General features: G+C 42.0%; 1 long non-coding RNA gene across 2 annotated transcripts; it reads left to right on the forward strand.

Annotated features, from left to right (window-relative positions):
• Nucleotides 1-1,735: 1,735 nt before the first annotated feature.
• Nucleotides 1,736-22,585, forward strand: LOC114593402 (uncharacterized). Of its 2 annotated transcripts, none has more exons than XR_013392070.1 (5): nt 1,736-2,080; nt 2,785-2,912; nt 5,020-5,112; nt 11,369-11,457; nt 22,367-22,585. It is a non-coding gene; the product is annotated as an uncharacterized LOC114593402 (long non-coding RNA). The 2 variants fall into 2 exon arrangements; XR_013392069.1 differs by lacking the exon at nt 22,367-22,585 and adding an exon at nt 18,232-18,459 and having other exon boundaries at nt 1,740-2,080.
• The last annotated feature ends 101 nt before the right edge of the window (nt 22,586-22,686 follow it).

The following is a 22,686-nucleotide window of genomic DNA, read 5'->3' on the forward strand; positions in this document are numbered from 1 at the left end:
GGATCTTGCTGGATCCTCCTATTCATGAAAGAGAATAAGAGCACTTCCTGTTCCAACCAAGCCTTCATTGAGCAACAAGGTCTTCCCAAGTCCTGAAACATTCCAGTATCCCTAATGGTTTACATAAATTTTAAATTGGCCCTGATAGCCCATTCATCCTACTTCAGGCTGCCGCACACAGCCTAGCCCTGGCACAAACATGTTCAAAAGAATCTCAGAAAAAATTGCCAAGAAAGGAGTGCCTATTTTGATGATGCTGAAAATGTTCAGGAAAAACAGTAATTACGTTCAACAGAGTCCCAACTTTTGCTTCCTAAAAAAAATCCTCAAATGTTTAACCTGAGAATCTTAGATTCTCCTTGTAAATTTTGGGTAAACTTTGGTAGCAACTAAAGGAAAAGCAATATTCGGGGGATGGAAGGCCGTATGGAAAGATTTGCACAAGAATAATTATTTTTTCACTTGCTTATGAACAGCTACACTTCAAGAATCACTTCTGGAAGTATTTTTCCCTGCCCCACTGATAAAGCAGATGGCAATTAGTCACTCCTGGTGCTTAGCACACAAAATCAATGTGATCTACAGGTTTTAGGTTGTTAGAAACCAGATTACAGAACCACTGCATAGTGACAAGAAATCTTAATTATCATATGCAGGTATCAGTGAAGGTATCAGAGCAGCCATTTACCAACACAGGATAAGGGAAACAAACAAATATTATTGCCTGACTTCTCCCCTTTTTTGATGAGATCACATAAATTAAAGAGTGAATCTAAGAGAATCCAGAGATTGTAAATGGTGGGAGCTCTGTTTCTGCACTTGTAACATAGTATCATAAAGGTAAAGACACTTCCGGGTCACGTGGCCAGCGTGACAAAGCTGCACCTGGCCAGCCAGCGCAGCACACGGAACGCCGTTTACCTTCCCGCTAGTAAGCGGTCCCTATTTATCTACTTGCACCCGGGGGTGCTTTCGAACTGCTAGGTTGGCAGGCGCTGAGTCTGTTAAAACTTAAAGGCTTGTTTTCTCACCTTTCCTTGCCCACAAAAAATTACTAGCCTGGAAATTCATTGCACTAACACCAGGATGCTGTTGTGCCTGTGAAGAAGGAAATATGTATGAAAACTTGCTTTTTGGGGTTCGTTGAATTGAAACTAACATTATTTTTGATTTGAGGCTGATGCATATGAAAACCTTGACCTTAAAATAAAATTCTTCTGGAGCAAGTATAAAGAAATTTGTTCAAGATTATCAGAGCTGAGTGGTAAGTATTTTGATGAACGTGACTTTTTAAAATAAAGAACAGTAAATCACAAGCCATTTTTCATTACACAAATATGATGAGTTCTATTCCAACCTCACATTTCCTGACCTTATTGTTCAAAGTCCCCCTGGGGGTCAGGGATGACAGGAATTGTTCAGTAACCTCTGGGGGGCGCCAGGCTGGCCACCCCTGCCATAGAGGAACAATTCCCATTCATTTTATTTTTATTAACAATTTCCCCCAAAAAAACATCCTAGTACAAAAACACAGAGAGGTGATACCATGTGAATCTGAACTGATAGTGCTATTTGCATTTTTCTGGTTTCAGAATATTTGCCCTGTTTCATTATGTACCCAGTCAGGAAATCCTCTTCTTCTTTTTTTAATGACTTGCACAAGGATGTTGTGGAGAAGGCATGTCTTGTAATATGCTATCAGAGCCCTCCAGTTGTTTATCATGGCCACTTGCGAGCTGAACTTGATTCTTATGGATCCTCATTTACGGGCAAGGGTTGTCTTCATTTGGGAAACAAAAATATCCCCAGGCAACTTCAGGACTTCCTTTTCACTCTCTTATCTCACCATGTCATAGCTCTAAGGAAGAAACAGAAATGACAGCAGGCTGTTTGCCTCCCAATTCTCCTTATTCACATAGTAATAGGACATTTGGCCCAACAGAGTACATCTCCTCCTTTTAGGATAGGGGAAGGGGGGTTGTAGAATGGAGTTGGACTGTGCCCAAGGCTTCCTGAAAACAACTGAACCTTATGTGCTGCTGTGGGCTAAGAAAAAAATGAAGATTGTACCCTGTCAACTGTAAGTAGGAGTTCAAGAGGGATACAGAAAGAAACAATAACCAGAAAACATTCACAGTAGAATATTGTGATATAAAAAAAGAGAGATGGGGAATCTGAGGCATGGGAGCCAAATATGGACATCCGTTCATCTTTCTCTGGCCCTTGGGACAGTCCCCTGACCACAAACTCTTCCCAGGAGAGATTCAATTTTGTATGCATTTTAAGGAGAAACTAGCCAACTCACACATCTCCACCCAATGCACAGACTAAAACCCTGCTAGACTTCAAAATTCTCACTTTGCCAAATTTAGCAATGCAGTTCTCCAACTAGACAATGTGTAGAAAATGCATATAATAGGAGAAAGTATGGATAAAATGCTGGTGAATTTTAATGAAGATTATTTTAATTAATATTCACAAACAGCTGTGGAAACTGAATTTAAGACTGGAAGAATGGGAAACTGAGGAAACTGACACTGACAGAGTCTTCCATCCCTAGTTGCAGATCAGGTGGCTTTATATAATAACTAGAAATGATCACATTTCTCAAACAAATTTCTCAAATTTCTTTGTGGATGCCATATGCTTCAGAGCCACAAAAAAACTGAGATGCTGCTTCCAGATTTCATTCAGAATCCTCAGAATCTTACTTTATTTGATAAAGTTGTTTTACCAGTGTTTTTGTTTGTTCATTTCCTGTCTCCTTCACTTTCTGTTATCTAGATACAAAGAGGATTTTAGAACAGAAAAATAAAGAAGCTTATTTAGAGTCAATTGTTCAGAATTCCAAGATTCCTCCAGAAGAAAGAAGGCTACAAAGTGCTCTATATCAGAGATTGCACCCAGATAAGGTACATATTAACTACACTGCAAACATACTGAAGTTTGTGGAATATCATCTTTGTCTGTTGTAACTTAGGTAAAGGTAAAGGGACCCCTGACCATTAGGTCCAGTCGCGGACGACTCTGGGGTTGCGGCACTCATCTCGTTTTATTGGCCAAGGGAACCGGCGTACAGCTTCCGGGTCATGTGGCCAGCATGACTAAGCCGCTTCTGGCGAACCAGAGCAGCGCACGGAAATGACGTTTACCTTCCCGCTGGAGTGCTACCTATTTATCTACTTGCACTTCATGCTTTCGAACTGCTAGGTTGTCAGGAGCAGGGACCGAGCAATGGGAGCTCACCCCGTCATGGGGATTCCTTAGGCTATGTGATTTAACCCACAGCGCCACCCACATCCCTAAGCACCACCCATGTCCCTGTTTTAACTTAGTGCTCAAATAAATGTGAAAAACCAGGGTGTGAAGGCTCCCATAATTTTAAAGGTGAGTGGGGGGAAGTCTCATGATCAGAACTTTATAAAAATTGTATAAAAATGATAAGACATCTATATACATCAAGAAAAAACGTAACTGTGGCTATTAAAAAAGATTAAAGTAAGGTTCTGTGCTCCTACAATTGCTTCAGTGAACTTGTTTTTTTAATATATCTTGTAAAAAAAGATAAATTATTTTATGATTTATAAGCTGTTGCAAAGCTGTGTTCCACATAGCTAATTAGCTAATATTTGTCAGCCCTGTGAATGTACTATTGTGCCAGAGAGCGTTGTGTTTCCACTTTGCAACTGCACTGTCACATCATTTTTATCAGTGACTTGGGAGACATTCAAGGATTAAAGCAGAGCTGTTCAGCTTCTTTCCCAGAATACTACTATACTGACCTGCAAAAGCCAACACTGACTGAGCTAACTTATCCAGTCTCAGCCCTACCGCTAGCCAATTTGAGCCCTTTGCCTCAGGTTGCATATTGGGAGGGACGACAGAGTGAATGTGCACCTAGCCATTGCTCTCTGCCTGCTCACCACTGCTGAAAATCCACCACCCCCAGGAAAATACATTTGGAAACTGCCTTCTTGCATTGAAGGGTGCTGCATCACTGCACACCACACTTCAATCCAGCACAAAGGCTGTTGGCGGCCCTTTGCCCCTCTTAGGGAGAAGCCAGTGCCACCTCAGATCTCACCCCTGAGAAGTGAAATGCCTATAAGAGCGCCACCGCTGCCTTGCAATGACAGCGAAAACTCTTTCAACAAACAAGAAGAGAAGGGCCGTCATTGGCATGCCTGTGGCTGAGTACAGCTTCTTCTCAAATCTTGTCCATCTCTGCCTCATTCTTTGAGGATGTCCACATCCTGTCTCAAAGTGAAGGCATTGAAGGATGAGGTCTGGATGGCACCAGACTCACCTTCTGGAATCACTATGCTACAGCTGATGAGCCAATGGGAACACAGTCAAGGGGGCCCTGGGTGCACTGGTGGAGGAAGAGGAGTGCGGGGCGAGCACACCGCCCCTGGCAGCGCGATCCTGTTAGGGTGCCATTGCAGCTTGCCCCCCCGCATGAAGCTCCGCCACTGCCTGGGTGACAGAGAACATCCAAGTAGGAAGGCTACTGGGTGTGGTTAATTTAGACTCTGCTATTCTACTAGCAGGATGCGGGTGGCGCTGTGGGTTAAATCACAGAGCCAGGACTTGCCAATCAGAAGGACAGCAGTTCGAATCCCCGTGACGGAGTGAGCTCCCGTTGCTCGGTCACTGCTCCTGCCAACCTAGCAGTTCGAAAGCACGTCAAAGTGCAAGTAGATAAATAGGTGGTGGGAAGGTAAATGGCGTTTCCGTGAGCTGCTCTGGTTCGCCATAAGCGGCTTAATCATGCTGGCCACAAGACCCGGAAGCTGTACGCCAGCTCCCTCAGCCAATAAAGCGAGATGAGCACCGCAACCCCAGAGTTGGCCACGACTGGACTTAATGGTCAGGGGTCCCTTTACCTTTACTATTCTACTAGCAGTGGGTTGTTAGCAGAAGGCCAGAAAATGGCATCTAAACCATGTTGTACAAAGCAAGAAGATGAAGATGGGGTATTTCATCCAATACAACTTTCTGTATTTTCTTTTTTTCCAGGATTTTGTGCTTGACCTAAATGACCTTGAACAAGCTCTTCAGGATGTGAACAAATGCCTGGTTTCTCCAAAAGAGTTCTCTTATATTTTCCATGTAAGTTCTACTACTGTACCATTTGTCAGCAGTTAGACTGCTATCACACAAGCTTTTCCAAGACTTCTGCAGCTGGGCCAAAGGCAATATGTCTGGGCTGTCTTCTGTATGTCTTGGAGATTACAAAAAAAAAAGTTTGGCGGCTGACTCATTAGGTTTATATTTTATCAATTTTGCCAACATTGTGTTCAGTGTCTGGGAAGCTAATGCAGAACATAGCTGTGTATAGTGGTAATGGCAGTGATTCACTGAAATAGTCTGAAGTATATTAGGCTCATGTAACAGGATTAAGATTTTTCTCTTACCTGGTATAAGAAATTTAAGGAATCCTTCAGGTATTGTAAATGGTCCTTAAACTCTTCCTTTTACCTTAGATGCCATCTGGGTGAATCACATGTGCCAATCAAATGAAATTCTTCCATCTCACCCTGCCCAGCTATAGTTAAGGAAGTCGGAGGGCCTGAGCTGTACAAGTCAGGGCGTTTGCAAAAGCTGAGAATACCTTTTAGTCTGGAATGTGCCTCTCATAAATATTGTTATTATTGTGGGAGAAAAGGCACTATAAGGCTGTTTGTAAATCAAATATACATTCCAGTCATTCTGGAAGGATTCTAGCCAACGTCTGTTTTATATTCAGATTGAAAATATAGACACTCATACACAAAGCACCCTGGAAAAAAGTTTAAAAGTCACACATGCAAAAATGAGCTACATTTCCGCTGCCAAGTTCCTTCATTGGCCTTGCAGTCTCTAGGCCTTTGGTCTGTCCTTTCCCATTCTCTCTGGCTTTGCATTCGTGTAGAGTATTCTTGAAGGGACGCGGGTGGCGCTGTGGATAAAACCTCAGCGCCTAGGACATGCCGATCACATGGTCAGCGGTTCGAATCCCCGCGGCGGGGTGCACTCACGTCGTTCAGTCCCAGCGCCTGCCAACCTAGCAGTTCGAAAGCACCCCCGGGTGCAAGTAGATAAATAGGGACCGCTTACCAGTGGGAAGATAAAACGGCGTTCTGTGTGCTGTGCTGGCTCACCAGATGCAGCTTGTCACGCTGGCCACGTGACCCGGAAGTGTCTGCGGACAGCGCTGGCTCCCGGCCTATAGAGTGAGATGAGCACACAACCCTAGAGTATGGCAAGACTGGCCCGTACGGGCAGTAGCGTAGCGTGGGTTGTCAGCACCCGGGGCAAGGCAAGTAATTTGCGCCCCCTAACCCGTGGATTTGCGCCCCCTAACCTGTGGATTTGCCCTAACCCCAGATGTTGCGCCCGGTGCGGCCGGCCCCCCCTGCACCCCCCACGCTACGCCACTGCGTACGGGCAGGGGTACCTTTACCTTTAGAGTATTCTTGGAGTGCAGAGGGCTCCATCAGCCCTGCAGATCTACTCTAGTACACTATGTAGTGCTTCTGATGGTATATTTGTTCTATTTCTATCTAAGAAATTTATAATACCCTGCTTTTCACCATGCATCTCAAAGTGGTTTACAGAAAAATCAAAGCTTGCAAATACAGCGTTTAATACATAGATTGAAACATCAGAGACTAGAACCTTAGAATAGTACTGGAGTAGTGATACCTATCTACTGAACATCTTTTGTAATTTATACCGTGTTTGAAACTCAAAGCTGTAAACAAAAGCTTACATTCTCCACAAACGGATCCCCCCCTTTTTTTTCTGAACAGGCATAGTGTGGTGACATCATCTAGTTCTCAGTGCTTTTTTATGCAGTCGTAAGATAAAGAACAGCTCTTTTAAGTGCAAAGGTTTCAAAGATACTATTCACCTGAACTCCAACATCTGTGTTTTGGTTATACCAAAGTACCATTTAGGACAAAATGGTAATCCCATTCCATTGTCAAACACTACTACTTCCAGGAGGTGCAGGAGCAAGTCTATTGAAGCAGGAGAAGTCTATTGAAGAAGAGATCTATTGTGTTTAGCTCCTGCCTAACAGCCATCTGTTTGGCCGCTGGGGGAGGCAGGTTGTTGGACAAGACAGGCCTTTTGTCTTATCCAACAGGGGGTTCCTTGTGTTCTTATTAAGAGCTTTTTTTGCATTCAGCTGCATTTACCGTGCTTGCTTTAAATTCTGAGTGTATTCCAAGGTATTGAAATGAAGCACTCCACAGTTATGTGGACTATTGCACTTAATAAATATAGCCTCATCTTCAACAAGAAGAAGCAGAAGAAGCTAGAAAAAACGGTAACTGGAAAGGCTGTTGATTGGTCTGAAGGACTGAATAAATCTGGACGTAAGATATTCCAGTAGTTTCAAGAGGGATCTTTCCTTGGTTCATTTGTGGCACAACTCATTACATATCCTTTTTTTCTGGGTGTGTTATTTTCACTCTTAGCAACATAATTAGGGTGTTCATTATTTTGTAAAGAAAATCTATGGAGAACATGCCGTACTAAATAATATTTGAGGCTGATGTGACCAAAAACCCAAAACCGGGCCTTGAGTTTATAATTTGTGAATTATAGGTTCAGGTGTATTGGGAGGGAAATGGTTTAGTACATTTCGCACCCTCAAACATCCAAGCTTTCCCTCATGTTACTTCAGCCTAAGTTGTGGAGCAGGCCTTCAGCCTGAGTAACATGTGTGGATGCCAACACAGAATGACATTGAACTGGTCCTCTCCTCCAGCCCCCAAACCGTCTTTAACGGGAAGTGTGAATGTTTACAGATTAACTGAAGGCTAATCACTGAACTTCCTAGCTGAAGAAGAAAACAGTTTGGTCACATTTTGCCATCCTTCTGGGGGGCTGGAGGGGAGATGTAAAAACATTTGCATTGGCCAGAAATAAAAGCTCATGCTTCACACACTTGTAACCAACCCCAGAAAGTGGGGGGGGGGAGCCCTCAGTCTTCTTGGCTTTGAACATTTTGAACAGGAAGCCATTTAGAGCTGGAATGCATGCCTAGCCAGTCCAAGAAACACCCGTTCTTATTACTTCTGGGCTATCGAAAAAGCTTGAGGTGAAAAAAGTATAATTTATAAGCAGCCCCTCTTTTCCTGTTTTGTTTAGATTTTTTTTCTCTGCTTCTGCCAAGCCTGTTTTTCAAACTTTGCATGAGGAAACACATTTATACTTGCCTTTCATTTTATTTACTCAGCTGTACATCTACCTAAATTGATAGCTGCTGCTCCTACCTGGCTTCAAATCCAAACAAAGCGAGAGGAAGGTGCATGTTATACTTTCATGGTTTCTGAGGCAAAGGAGGAATCTGGGCGGAGGGCAGGCTGCTGTGGGATTGATATCAAGGGGAGTTACCAGCAGACTTTCTTCCTTTCAGGATATCCACAACTGTATGTTTTAGGAGGAGAATGCTCTATAATTTGCCACACCTTCAAGCTCGCCAAGATCCTCATTTTGTGGAAAGGACGGCAATGTTCCCTGAAGAGACCAGTGCTTTTCAAATGCTATTAAAACAATAACTGTCAGCTACTTGAAAGAAAGAAAGAAAGAAAGAAAGAAAGAAAGAAAGAAAGAAAGAAAGAAAGAAAGAAAGAAAGATCACCAAGAGGGTGTGCTGCAAAGCATCCCCTTGGGCTTAACCCTAGTACAGAGGGTTGAATCTGGCAAAGTCATTGCACACACAGAATTTCTGCTCATGCAGTGGATCTTCCCCTCAAACCATGCACTGCCCCCCAGTCTGCTTTGTGGCAAAGCCCAGAGCAGATGCTGAAGGCACAAGTGATGTGGGGGAGATGCTCCATTGCAGTGACTTCATTGGCTGTAACCTAATAAGTTTAGAAAATCATGGAAGCAGAGAAGGGACCACTCAGCTACACATGCATGTCATTGCTTGAGTCTAGTCCAACCAGCTCTTGGAATATATTTTATTTATATGCAATGGCCATTGAAGTCCGGAGCTTATGGTGTTCTGCATCTAATTTAAAGTATGAACAACAAATGCATTGTCAGGCGATGTTCGAGTAGTGTGATTATTAGTTTCCCATCTCGCCCATGACTGGCTTAGGAAGTCAGATATAGGGCACCTATGCTGCTGCAGCTGCTGCACATACCAGGTAGCACATGAGAAAAAGGTATTGAGTGCTTACTATTTTAGATTTAAAAAAAAACCAAAAAGCTTCAAACACTGTGGAGGAAAAAGAAGACCGCTTCAGTCTGTCGAAGTATTTGCAAAACAAATTTGAATTACGACTTCTCCTTACAAACTGTAGTATAAAAAACGGCTCACATCATAACTATTTCAAAGGCTAAAAGCTAACCACCGGCAATAAACATATTGCGCCAGTAATTTAATGCAGGAATTATGGTGGAGCAGATGCTATTTGGGGTCTGGTGTGGGATTCTTCAATAAAAACCAAGACTTGGTAGAATGTCCTTCTCATTCGACTGAGAGGACTTGCACACACACACAGTTTTTATTGCTGAAAGGGGACATTAACATCTTAGTGGGAGGGCTATTTTCAAGAACTCTGATAGTGGCACCACTTTTGCTAAGATCCACCGCCTCCAATATGTATGATTCTATGTGCTGATGTCACTGCAGCCTGGAGTAGTGTATTCTTTCTGAATACCAGATGCCTAGGACAAACCACTAGGCACAGTCATGATCCTAAAACTTTCCGTGTGAGCTTTTGAGGGTGCAGGTCTCTGTTATGTACTGAAGTTCTCACCCTGGGCCAGCAGGGGGATACTGTAGATAGTTATGCAAATGAAGGATCAAAAAGTGACGTTCAGTGATTGGATAGTTTTGTATGCAAATGAAGGCTCAAAAAGTGACGTTCAGTGATTGGATAGTTTTAGAAAATGGCAACAGTTACATTGTTCTGGAGCTCTATATAAGCAGGCTGACTAAGCTCCTCAGTTAGTTCTGTTCCAGCTTACAAAATAAAGAGCTGCTTTGGAGAAATCGCTGTGTTGTCTGCTATGTCAACCCACAACTTAACAGTCTCAGTGCAGTGAAATGCAGGACTAGGTGGAGCCATTTGGGTGTCTGGGGCTTCAGCTGGCCCGCTGTAGCTGAAGCCAGTATAATTTAATCTTTTAAAACCTTACATTTGAAACAGAAATGTTAGGCAGCTGCACTGGACTATCCTTCCCTCTGGGCCCTGCTCCCAGCATAGCATCCCACTATGGTCATATATCAGGGCCCAGAATCACTGGAGGGAAAGAAGATGCTTCTCCTCAGTGCTGGACCCTCTAAAGAAAAGAACAGCACTAAGCTCATCAGCCCTGAAGCACAACCCAGATTATTATTATTATTATTATTATTATTATTATTATTATTATTACTACTACTACTACTACTATTATTATTACCTTTCTGATAAGCACTTTCCAACTTTCCTTAAAATAGGCCAACAGGTGATTCAGGATGCAGTGAAGAAGACATAATAGAGGCCAGTTCTGTTAAATGGAAACTTTTCTCTTCTTAACTCTGCTTCCCATTGTGCCTCAGACTGGTAACTTTTTCAAGAGTCCAAAATGCTTATCATTATGTCTTAGATCCACAAAACAGTTCGCCTATGAGGCTTGTAGTCTTTGTTCCAAATACAGCTTCAGTGTCCACAGATTCCGCTGCTGACCTTTCTCACTCCACCATAAATGAGGCTATGTGGATATGCAGCACCTTTTGTAGTTGCAGTTCTAAAATGCCTCAGAAATGTACCATCTTTTATCCACAGGATTTATGCTTTCTGTTAGCTTAACGCAAGTAGGGCATACACTACAATGGTTACAAAGGAAATGGCCCATAATGCTGAACAGTTGTGTTTCCTAACACCTTAGTTTAAACACAAAAATGGGCTTTCCCTTTTATATATGAATTCCTGACAGCAGCTTTGGAGATTACTTACTTTTTATTATTTTATCTTTTTTAGGTTATCCACCTACACACAGTGACACATAGTTCATTTTTAAAGCATTGGTTCATTGGTCTTGTGTTGTGCACATGGTTTCTGATCCACTGTAGAAGCATGAATATTACCTCCAAGTGGTGGTGCTGGGGAGAGTGCCACCTCTGGAAACCATGCATTTGGCATCATTTTCTGCACATGGCTTCTGATCCAACAGAGGATTCTCCATCTTTCCCATGCACAATGACTTACCTCCATCAGCCAATGACTATTGCATAAGCTCATCATAGAACCATTATGTTACATTTGCTTAATAGGCTTGGGACAAAGGTTTCGTGAGCTGACAGTGCTCATCAGCTGATGGCACTGATTATTAACCCAAATGACTTTCAATATATGTAAGCAGCTTTTTCTTTCTCTTCCAGATTCTTGAACTCCCAGGTCAACAATACAGGCTAAACCTCGAACTCTTCTGTGTAGTGGCAGCTTTGTCTGAGAAAGTGACACAGCTTGAGTAAGTGAAAATATACGGTAAACCAAAGCCCATCTGCAGTGACCAAACTGATTAGTGACTGTGGCTATTTTGCAGCTTCAATTTTAGGAAAAGAAGGCAGAGCAAAATAGCTGGTGGAAAATATTTAGATGGAAACCAGTTCATATAATTAGAGCCAATCCACGCCATCACTTCTGGGGCTTTGGGACATGTATGTGGTTCTAGTCATTCCAATTAAAATGTTCCCATAACAGTTAATCTGCAAACAGTTTAGCAAATAAATCTTGCTGCCCTAATACAAATGATTTCCTTGTTATTTAAACATCAAATGAATGAATCCATGTGTATATAGTATAGGAACTGTTATACCTGGGATTATTATTTTTTCTACTTGTTTCTGATTTATTATTGTTGTAGGATCCATGTCTTATTGCTTTATTTGTAGCATATATGAGGAGTAAGTGTAAACACAAGACACTTAATTGTAAAAAATGTTTACTGGAACAATAGTAATTACAGAGGTACTCGGTCTGGCTGAGCCTCGTTCTTGGTCTTAGCATGAACCTGCTATGGTTTATTGGGTTCATCAGGAAGTGATTCAAGTGTTTTGTCTATATATTTAAAAGCCCAAAATAAATTTTATCATCTTCCCAGTGACTTCATATCAATTTATTCATTTTACAAGAACCAAGTTGTTTATTTGTCTGGTGGTCAATTTGATGAAGTCATCCTTGGATGAGAATGTCAAGCCTTCTCGTTAATGTGTCATCTTCATGCTTTCTGTCAATAAACATTTGTCAATTGAGGCAAAGCATAATGTATAGTTAGGTTGTGGTGGAGAGCTGAATTCACAATGTGTATCACTTATGAAAATATTTTGTTCCTCAAGGAAGTTCATTTATTCTTACAGTTAGGGCTACCATCAAAACCAATCAAATGCAGAACTCAGGAATTGCTAAAAAAATATCTGGCATAATTTCTTGAATCCACTTTATTTTTTCTCTGGGGTGTATGGATGTTAGGGGAGTGGTAGTACCTCTGGTGGGGGGCACATTGAGTTCCTTCTGGAGTATTTCTCCACCTTTGGTCCCACCCTGCACTCAGTTCTCACCTGTGGCTCATGCAACAGCAACCACGCCCCAGCTTTGGCCTGGCCAGCTAAACCAGGTGAGGGTAGCTGATGGGCCTCAAACCCTTGGTGAGTTAGGGGCTTCCCCTGCGTGCAAAGCTGTACAGGCTCTGATGTATTGATACCAGTAGTGGGCCCAGCGGTCATGAAGGCAGTTTCTGTATGTGCTGTAGATGGAAGCGAAGAGCAGATGAGGCTCATCAACCTAGGAGATGGAATACTGTAATCCTAAACCTCCACTGTCTTGTGGGATAGCTTTGGGAGAAGAAAGGGCTAAGGAGTATATCCTACAAAAATATGCAGTAGAGTCCCTAAGACTCTTGGATGGCACCTTAAACGCCTCCTTATGGCAACTCCTACAGCCAAGATGGTACTTAACATATTGCTTTCCTTTCCTTTGGATCACATCAGTGATGCCAAGAGGGGGGTGTTGTTGTCTGGGCATCCCAGGACCTCCATACACACTGCCCATACATCCTGGGAAGGTCACTTCAGTGCTGCTCACTTCATTTGCCTTCTTCTAAACTTAATCAAAGAGGCATATGGAATAAATATGCATGTATAATAATAGCTCAGGCTTTTAAGGTCAGCTAGTTTCACATGCGACAACCATTTGTATGCACAATAACGAATCCTTCAATATTCAATTTTTAAAAATAAAAATTCATCTCTGGTTCCAGATCAGCAGAAATAAGCTAAGGTTGCTTTGGGAAGTTTTGAAACAGGACTTTTAAATTGCAATGATATGTTTGGCAAGGAAATGTTTGGCAAGGAAGTTGGATCCCCTAAACATCCTGATAATTGCCCCCTTTTATATTGCCTTAATCACACAGGTTTGAATCAGAATCAAACTGGTTGGAATCTAAAAAGAACAAGGTGTATTATACTATGTGGAGCTTCCCCACTTGCTAGCTCCCACTGCAGCTTCTTGTATCCCCTCTCCACAAAGTTCCTCCTGAAGGTCAGAGAACCCTCCCAAACGGCATGAGATGTGGTGCAGAGGGTTGCAGCAGGAGGGGAGTCAGTGGAAATTGGGGCGGGGAAGGTTTGCTCAAGCCCAACTACCTTCCACCAGTAAGCAAAGATGAGTTGAGGGGATTCTTTGCATCACAAGCACAGTATGCCTTCGGGCTGGATCTTGTTGATTTTCACAAGCAACTAGTTCACTTTAGAAACTTATTTCAAAATATTTAAACCATAAAATGAAGACAGAAGTTATAAGCCCAAGTCTGGAGCACCTATTAAATTATGTAAATTTGGGAATGTGCCCATATACAGTCGTACCTTGGAAGTAGAACGGAATCCATTCCGGAAGTCCGTTCAACTTCCAAAATGTTCAGAAACCAAAGTGCAGCTTCTGATTGGCTGCAAGAAGTTCCTGCAGCTAATCGGAAGCCGCAGAAGCCCTGTTGGATGTTTGGCTTCCAAAAATAGTTAGAAAACCAGAACACTCAGTCCCAGGTTTCAATTGTTCAGGAGCCGATTTGTTCGGGAGCTAAGGCGTTTGAGATCCAACATACAACTGTATATGATCTTGGTTAGTGCCCAGTCTCCAGTTACTCTGTTGTGGCTTTCAAAATGGGGCTACTGATGCAGTGTGACTGTACCCCAGGTGCTTCTATGTGTGGGCACCCAAAGTATGTGTAAAACACACGGCAGCACACACAAGAGAGACTGAAATGTGATGGGCCAGGTGGAACTTTGCAAAAATCCCTAGCCTCAGATACAGGAAAACAAATTGAAAACAGCTTTGCAAAATAAGTGGGATTTAAAGATCGAGTTGACTTTTATGGGGAAGACTGACATCTATTAGATATGCCATCTAGACTGTTAGAGACAATCACAGAGGCATGATCGCAAATGTATTATAGTGACGTCCTACGTCATAAGCAAAATTGTATGTGGCAGATAAAGTGTGACTTCCCGGACTACTTTTGACTGTCTTGACTCTTGATGAAAGTGGCACATTGATGTCTTTTCAAAGCAAGCGTCACAGTCAAGATGACAAATTTCAACTCCTGGGTGGGTGGGAGGGGGACATCCTTAATTCGGACCGTCAAAGGGTGCCTCTTATTGACAGCTATTCCATTTGCCTGATAAAAGTGTTGTATCTATGAAACCTGACGGGAATGTGATAGCAGCTGTGTATAAGGAGGCCACCAATAAAAAGCTTTCATGGTGTTTTCCTCCCCCGGTTGCAATATTGAAAACAAGCTTGTGGCTACTAACACTGCTGCAGCTGATCCTTGAAACTTTGTTGTAGGATAAACGGTCTGTTCCCTTCCACAACACTTGCAAATGTAAGAGACTCTTACCATGGTGGCTCATTAGTCCCTGTGCCCCCTGAAATTAAGTGATACCCTTGGGCAAAATCTAAATTAAGTTACTGTGAAAAACTAAAAATAGAACACATTGCATCCCTTTGCTTCTCGCTGTAGGATTGAATATTTTCTTGCACCTAAGAAAGTGGGACATTTTTGGTCTCCAAGGAAGTTAGCCTGTTTCCTTGGAGACTGTTTCCTTTAGACCCAGCAGAGTTGCTGAGGGGATGCCTTCACTGCTTACCTTGGCAACCATGAATCGCTTAATACTCTGCCCATGAATGCAGGCCTTTCAGTGCATTAGCCCTTGCCCGCAGGTATAAACATTCTTTCATGAGAGAAAAAAAGGTTGACAGGACTGTATGCTACATAGATTTCATTTTTAAAAATGATAAACAAAAGCATATTATCCAACCGAGTAATTCCATGAAAACACGTTAACTGTGAAGTTGAGGCATGCCTTTTATTGTGCAGATTCTGAATGTGATCAAATGTCCGGTTCCATGACCAGCAGCCATATTGTGCTGCGGCCATGAAGAAAAGGACCATGGGAAAGCTCAATGGGATGTTTTGTGGCTTCTATAAAATGGGATACCAGGGGTGATGTTTATGAGGAAGACAGCTGCAAAGGAAGAGCAGGACTCCCGCTGGTCTTTCTTACTGGCATGAGGTTTGAAGAAGTTGAGGGCAGCAAAGGTATGACTGAATAGTCTTACCAGCCGTACGACTTCACAGGCATTTTAAAAAAATGTCTCAGTAGGCAAACACTACAGGCAAAATTCTCAAAATATTTACCAATTCACAGTCCTTATGCTGGAATAAAAAGGGATTTGTTGTTCTCTTCCAGTAAAGAAGGCAGTTGAAAAGGGGCTGCATCAAAAATAACCCACTCTCCTCCCTTTAGTAAACTGGAATTTGATGCAATACTGTATCAGTCATGGGGCTTACATTACATTTTCTAAATGAGTTAGCCGTTCCCGTAACTTCATGAATACTTTACCAGGGCAGGGGGTGGTGAGAGTTAAAAAAACATAATAGTCATAATAGCTTCTTTGTACCTTCTAAGTGGAAGATGTCCATATTGCACAAGCAAAACACCAGAAGAAAACTTCCGCAAAAGTATGGCTGGTGTGTGTGTGTGTGTGTGTGTGTGTGTGTGTGTGTGTTTCTGCCTATGAGTTTGATTAATCAAGAGCCAGTGTCAGTGGGGTTTTTTTTAAAAAAAATGTTTAGGGGTACTCTCGTTTTGACTCAAGAAAATCTCCATTTTATAAATACAGTAAGTGAACAGAAGTACAAATATTCACAAAATGTTTAGGGGTATGCGTACCCCTGTATCCCCCAGAAAAGAGCACTGGCCAGTATGGATGTTATTAGAACCTAAAACAGATAGTACCTATGCTTGAGAAAACAGCCAGAAAGTGACTTGTGCACTTGTGATAGTATTGATTTGATCTTGTCAATTCTCGGATTTTAGACTTCTGTTCAAAATAAGCTTCTTGTGGTAAAATAGAGCCAAATATCCAAGTTTCCATGGTGTCTAGACTGAAGGTAGTCGATAAAAAAAGAAGACCCCTGAAGGGTCGGACCATATGTTCATCTCGTTCAGCATCCATTTTCCAAAATTGGACAGCCAGATTCTGAAAGCAATATTAATATTAATATTAATATTAATATCAATACCCAAAATTGTCGGGGAAGGCGATGGCCACACCTTGCCCCCCGAAACACCAACAACACATTCCAATGCCTAACCGCCACCCGAGCCCAAGGCAATCCTCTTCACTTCCCGGATGGAATGTGAACATGCCAGAAATAGAAGGAGAAGGAGAAGGAGAAGGAGAAGGAGAAGGAGAAGGAGAAGGAGAAGATAGACAGTAACTCCTAAACCTAGCTAGGAACTAGGTAGCCAAACAAGATGAGCAATTTTGCTGGCATCCTCCCCAAACAGGAAGCATTATACTGATAGAGAAAACATTTCATTTTCATGAATTTTCTTCTCACAGTTACACACATTTTTCATTCCTTGTTTAGAACCTAAAGTTGTTCCATGTGTATTTTTAGCAAGTTCATCTGCAAAATAGTGTAACTAACACACCCAATTAACACAACAACATTTTCCTTTGGTAGTCTCTGTAGGACGTACCAGTCACCTCAGGACGCACTCCCTTTCTTTTCTCCCTCTGCCCCTTAGTGTCACCTCCTCTTCATCTGCTTTGTACAGAATTGGCTTCCTCCCAGTAATACATCAGGCTGGCACCATCGCACTTCAAACTATGTCCCAACTGGAAGGTTGCCCATTGCCCTGTGAGTGCCAACAATTAATCCAGCAGCCTGTGCCATTTACGTGGCACACGTTCAACTCCTTTTTACTGTTTCCTTAAGGCTTTGCGGAACAAAGCTTCGTGCTCATTGCTTGGAAAATTAAGGGAATAATGGCACTAAGTTGCCACTGAGGTTGCAATCCTGAAAGTGTTTCTTTTGTTGCCATGACTCATAAACAGTCAAGTAGTCACAATATTGCAGGCTTTTCCCATGACTGACATGCACAAGAGAGTTCAGTTCACAAAGGGCTCTTGACCTCTTGCTTGAGCATTCATCTTGATTTACTTGTGCGGTGTTTGTATGTCAGCATTCAACACTTGCATTTTCCCATCACTTTCCTAAATGCAAAAATCCCATTGGAAAAAGTGGATTTGTTGCACTAGGGCAACAGAGCACTTTTATTCATTTCAATTATGCAGACCTCAGTTTCCAGGTTATGATTGAATCCCTCCTGCAAAATGACACCCTGGAGACACACACAATTATTTGTGCAATATGCATCCCTCCATCTTTGTGCTCACTGTGGAGATCTACAAAATGCAGAGCTGCATTTGCAGAGTTGCAGAATCGTCTAGAAAACTGTGCTTGCTACTAAGCAGGTTGTTTGAAACTGTCACCACTGCCTCTTCCACAAAAGGTGGGTATTAGTGTCAATAGCTCAGGAAGATTCCAACCAAAAAGACATTTTAAATAGCTGCTGGTGCCCTGTAGGTGCTGGTGGCAACCTGTTGGGAATAGAGAAATGGCGGATCCATGTGCAATTAATAAACATTCTGTTGAGCCAGTTCAGTAAGAAAAGTGTTCAAGGAGAAAAAGACTATGACATCAGTGCTATTATTTTGTCAAACCTTGAATTAAATTCTTGCAGCTTTAATTCCTTGTGTGAAACATTCTATCAATGAAAAATATTTACAATCCCTATCACTCTACTGCTAAAAATCTGAAGAGTAATTTCATTTATGTAATTCATAAAAAGGAGCAGATGTTGAAAGATTCTTATCTTGGTTTCCTCACCCATAGCCCAGTGATTAAGCAATTGGTCAATAAACTGGATTTTGAAGCCTTAAGCGTTCGTATTGAGAAAGCAAAAGATCTCTGGCATCTCCTCCAGGACGATGAAGGAGAGAAAGGAAGGAAAACAAACAGAACGACTGGAGGATCAGTCAGCATTCGCCGACTGGCACTTGAGCTGGCAGCAGGTGGATTTTCATTGGAGGCTATTAATTTTGTAAGTCAAACCCTTCACGATCCCATTTTCTTTTCATGGCTGCAAGGCACCAGTCTAAAATCTCTGGTTGCATTTCCTGAGATGATCACTTTCACCCACTCCCCTTGAAATATTTATATACTTATATGATACTTTTCAGAGGCTGGGGCACTTTTGACAGGGAAGAGCTAAACATAAAGCTGTAGAGACAGATATCCTTGCTATGACTTTAGTCTTCCAGACCTTGGCTTACTGTACCATGTATGATCCAAGACATCATATATGCCTTGGAGATAATAAAAGCCAAAGTTCGTTTGGCCTAGTTGTTTTCAGCTGAGAGTAGCATTAGTAGAATGAGAGAGTATCAAATGGCACTAGTATTTAGTATAAATTTTATACTGCAGGTATATGGCAGGTAAGGCAGATTATAAGGTCAGATCTTTTCATTGACACATACAGTAGGTCAGGTCAATTCAGATGTTTTTTGTCTCTTAACCATTTTGCTTCTTATTCATAAACTCTTCAGTTCTCACTATCTTCATAGAAAAGGATATAGGTTACATTTCCTTCTATTACAAAATAGATACAGGGCTTTATTGTCCCTTAATTTTATTTTGTACATTAACTGACTGTACTCTCATTATGCCCATACAAACATATTCTAACAACTACCATTTTGGAGCAGATGAAAGATTGAACTAACTTGGTATTCTATAGTTGAAAACAGAGAAACACTGCTTCACTGGTTTTGAATCTTTTCATAATGACGCCAAAAAATTTTCCATTGCTGGAGATAGTTCAGCTGATGCTACAATGAGCTTCTTATGGTGTTCACTTTTCTGAGGAACTGAAGCCACATCACAGCACATGGCTTGTATCAGGATGGGGTCTGCCCCCCTCCTTAAGAATTTCAGGGGAGCCCAAAGTGCGCCCCCCCCCCAACTGGCACACCAGGCTTGTATCCAATGTTAGTCATACTCAGATTAGTCCTGTTAAAATTAATGATCATGACTAATCTAGATATGTTAATGTCAATGGGTCTACTCTACTTAGTTGGCTACATGCATGCTTCCTTGGACTTGTTGTGCATTAGCTCACATTATTGACAATCTTATCTGCCATTCTTTTGCCCTCCGCTTCTCACGCCAGAACTCTTATTGGTCTTCTGCAATCTGTTCTCTCAAGCACATAGTGGTAGCCCAATCCTATGAGCTGCTGCTGCACCGACATGGTAGCTCATAAGGTCAGATGCAGGAGCTCAAGCATTTTCACATGGAATACAATGCTTCAGCTGCACCATTGCTGGCAAAGTGAAAGACACCAGCACTTGCAACAACAGCCGCAAGGATGCTACTAGCCCAGAGACAGAAAGAAGAAGCCGTCCCTACCAGAGAGGAATGGCAAACCAAGCTGTTGGATTATGCCGAAATGTCAAAGCTGACTGGAAAACTCTGGAACCAAGGGGACAAAAACTTTATAAAAGAATGGAAAAAAATTATAAGTTATTTAGGAGACCGCTGTAAGCAGATAGAAACACTGGCAGGATTTTGATTCTACTTGTAGTGTAACAAATACCATGGACAATATGGATTGCTATAATATTTAGAGTATGGAAGAATATGCAGTTGCACATGTTCAAAACGGGACCCCATGGAGGGGGTGGGGGGGAGTCGTAACATTCAGAGTATTCTCTGTATATGGATATCTGTTCGGATTATTACAAATTTGTATTTGTAAAATCAAATAAAAATGACACCCCCCCACCCCCCCAAAAAGCTACCAGCACTCGTTGGCTAATGCTTTCTGTGCTAATCATGTATGTGACATCCCAAAAATGAAAGTGGATGTGATTATGATCAACTATCATTTCTATTATTATTATATTTTTTGATGCACAGAGTGCTTTGCAATTCATACCTCATTTATTCTTGCAATGGCCCGTTGGTGGGTTAGGTTGGCTGATTATGACTTTTTCCAGGCCACCCAGTGAGCTTCGTAGCTGAGCAACTACTTGAACCTGAGTAACCCACTGTGACCAATTTCAAATTATACCGTATCCAATACACCACATTACAATTCCTAAGCACAACCTCATGCTTCCTTTTAAACCCTGTTCCAAGGATTTTATCTGGCAAGCAGAGTGGAAATGGCAGCTTTGAACCATTTACCAGGAAACGGATCCAGCTGTAGTGGTAGCAGCACAAATCACAGCCAATCAATAGGATTGGAACGTAAAGCTGCAATTCTCAACTCAGTCCTTGAACTGTCCAAACAGAAGCCAATTGGACATGTCAACTGGAGTAAGTAGGTCAGAAGGAGGAGGAGATGGAAGAGGAAGAGGAAGAGGAAGAGGAAGAGGAAGAGGAAGAAGAAGAAGAAGAAGAAGAAGAAGAAGAAGAAGAAGAAGAAGAAGAATCTAGTCCAACCTCTGCAGTGCAGAGCTGCCCCATACAGGGATTGAACCTGCAACCTTGGAAAGGAGGTGGAGGAGGAGGAGGGATGCTGAGGATCATAACAACTAGCAATCTGAATGAAACGTGAAGAGAATTTGTAGACACTTTTTTAAAAAGTCACCACTTTGTATGAAGAGAGAGGAAAGCTTTAATATAATCCCCAAGCCCCCTGCTTTTTGATTTAAGGGAAGGAAAAACAACAACTGTGAAAGTCAAAACCACTGGGTTCAGCTTCATCGGCCAGCTCCTAAAAATAGGCCTGCTTTCTTACGGAAAGGTATACAAAGTAGAAGAGAAAAAACAGGCAATTTGAACGAAACTTCTCCAAGTCGTCTGAATTTGGTGCCAAGCATACAGGGCAGGATGATAGTTAAGAGGCCTCCTGTCCCATTTTTGGATCTTTAAAGGCACTAGTGACTAAATACTCCATGCTGGGAAGCAACCATGGAAAATAACTTGATCTTCAGTGAACAAGCAGTCTAATCATTTTAACCATTCTTTGAGGTTTGCTTTTATGTAATTCAGCTTAATGACTATAGCAGGCTCCTTCATCAGGGTTTTGTTTTCACATACTGAATGATCACTGGCCTATGTGGTGGTTAAAAGCAGAAGAGTAGAATTCCAAATCCTATCTGGATACAACCTTTTGGAGAATCCAAAATGTACTCTGCTTCATTCTTGGGCATCTCTGCTAACTGCTCCAAAATAGCCTTTGCATCTTTTTTTCAGTAGTTCCATGTTGAGGGGAACGGGAGCTATTTCCCCATTGGTGCAGATTTTCCATTCTAAACACACATCTATACACACATTCGGTTTTGCCAGCATATATTCTCATGAGCTGGGCTTTGGTCATTACGTGATAAAAACATTTCCCCCTTCAAATTTAGGGGCAGCTATCAAGAAGCAAGCACAGCAACCAACAAGTAAAACGGAATGTAACCAGGTTGACATGGAATTTTTCCTGCCTACACGCATGGTACTTATAAATATACCAACATAGGTTCTTGGATAAATAAGAATCCAAAGCCTTCTTAAATAATTGACAGGATCTTTAGCAGGCTAATGAGAATTGTTTAACTTCAGTGCCACTCTCCAGTGCAAGTAGCTATTGTGGATGAGGAGCTGGTAGGCATTTCTAGCTATAACACTTCTATGTCTGACAATCCAACCCTAACCCAAAGTCCCTGAACAGTTGCCAGCACTTCTCCTGTGCTCCTGGCTCCTCTAGGTGCATTGAGGGAGCCTTGTCTATGGCAGTGGTGGACCTTGGGATCTCAAATGACAAAATTTGATGCACCCCCACCTGTTAGTTGTGGCGCCCCTGCTGTGCCCCCAAGGCACTGCACCCAACTAGATCAGGGCATATATGTTGCTAAGTCCATTGTGTGACATCGTCAAGCAAAATTATAACAGGTTCCATGCATTTCTAATTAAGAATCCTATTATGAAACCAACTTTCGTAATGTTAAAGCTCTCTCTAAAATTTTCTTTTCAGGCCCTACAGAAGTTCAACCGCGGAAAGGCAGGTGTTCTCTCTTTCCTGGATTTTGTTACCTACATCCCCTTGTTTGTCGAAATCCACGAGGGCATAGTTCAGAATCCTCTTTCACTAGTCCCAAACACTGTTCCAGATCTGGAAGATGAGCTTCCTATGAATGTGATTTAGAAACACAGAACCGCAAGGTGAATCCAGCAATGCAAGAAGACCCAGATATGGAAAATCTCATTCATATATATATATATATATATATATATATATATATATATATATATAATTAAGAATTTGCTTAAAGTTACTGCTGATTGCTGTACAAA

Source organism: Podarcis muralis, chromosome 3 (genome assembly GCF_964188315.1).
Source record: "Podarcis muralis chromosome 3, rPodMur119.hap1.1, whole genome shotgun sequence".
Classification (NCBI taxonomy): Eukaryota; Metazoa; Chordata; class Lepidosauria; order Squamata; family Lacertidae; genus Podarcis; species Podarcis muralis.